The sequence below is a fragment of the Egretta garzetta genome, unplaced genomic scaffold (genome assembly GCF_000687185.1).
Source record: "Egretta garzetta isolate BGI_Z169 unplaced genomic scaffold, ASM68718v1 scaffold218, whole genome shotgun sequence".
Classification (NCBI taxonomy): domain Eukaryota; kingdom Metazoa; phylum Chordata; class Aves; order Pelecaniformes; family Ardeidae; genus Egretta; species Egretta garzetta.
This window is the reverse complement of record NW_009260618.1, coordinates 47962-49054: the sequence shown is the minus strand read 5'-3', so window position 1 is coordinate 49054 and position 1093 is coordinate 47962. Positions and strand designations below refer to the sequence as shown.

The 1093-nt window shown below is 65.0% G+C and overlaps 1 protein-coding gene across 1 annotated transcript in view; it reads left to right on the top strand.

The window, feature by feature from the left end:
• The window catches only part of ADCY3 (adenylate cyclase 3), a 21877-nt gene that overhangs the window by 444 nt on the left and 20340 nt on the right, over positions 1-1093 (top strand). The window lies entirely within an intron of this gene.

Genomic DNA, 1093 nt, shown 5'->3' with positions numbered 1-1093 from the left:
TTTTTCCCATTCAGCATCCAGAAGCGCAGCCAGGAGCCACCTCTGAAGATCTCTGGAAGGGAAAGCCTCCCTCGATGTGCCCAGAGGCGCTGCCCTGCCTGCCTGCACTCTGCCTGCCTCCCAGCACTCCGGGAGCTGGCAGCAGGGAGGACGTGAGGATTTCTGGTCTGGCCCCGTGCCTGGGGGCCATGGTCTGCTCCTCGCTGCCGCTCCAGGCTCGCACGCCCTGTGACGTGCCCAGGCAGGGAACAAACCTTCCCCTGAGACAAAGCTACGCTCGTCCTGCTTCATGAATCAGGGCTGGGTCCCCTTGCTGGCCTTCAGACCAGTTTTGCTGGCCTTGGGACCAGTGAACCTTCCCAACCAGGGCTCATCCAGGGTGCCCTGCCCATGGCCATCCTGGGATGGGGTGGCCTGGGCTCCCCGTGTCAGGCCTGGCAGGACTCATCCCAGGGCAGGTGGCCAGGGCTCATGTCCCTGTCCCCTGCTGGCCCAAGCCTCTGCCCCCAGCCTCCTCTTCGGCTACAACAGGATGGGAATAACCCCGAGCGTGCCCAAAACCTCCAGGGAGCTGTGGCTTTGGCGCTCTCGTTTTGGTATTAATTACCGCACAGAAGCAATTACTTCCCCTGGCAAAGCAGCTGAGGTGGCCTCTTGTTAGAGTTGCTGGGGCGAGGACACACGGGAGCGCGGTGCCTCCGGCCATGCCACAGCTCGGTGGGGCCGAGTGTGCTTCTCCTGGGGACCGGGGAGGGCTCCTCGCAGCCTGCTCCGGGGCTCCTTCAGGGGCATCTCCACCAGCAATGACCCGCAGCCGCTTTCCAGATCTGGGGGTGCAAGAGGGGAGCAGGCGGCAGCTGGAACACGGGGAAGAGGAAAGGGAACTTTCCGAAGAGGTTTTGGTGGGGCAGCGTAGGCAAGGGAGGATGCCTTGGGTTTCTCTGCCCCCCTCGGGGGGGTTGTGATCCCCCCCGCCCCCCCCGAGAGGGCCGTGGGGCGAGTGGAGTTCTATGGGGTGGCAATGGGGGTGGCCCGGCACCCCGCTCGTCCCCCTGGGGTCGGGGTCCCTGGCACCCAGCGAGGTCAAGAGAGG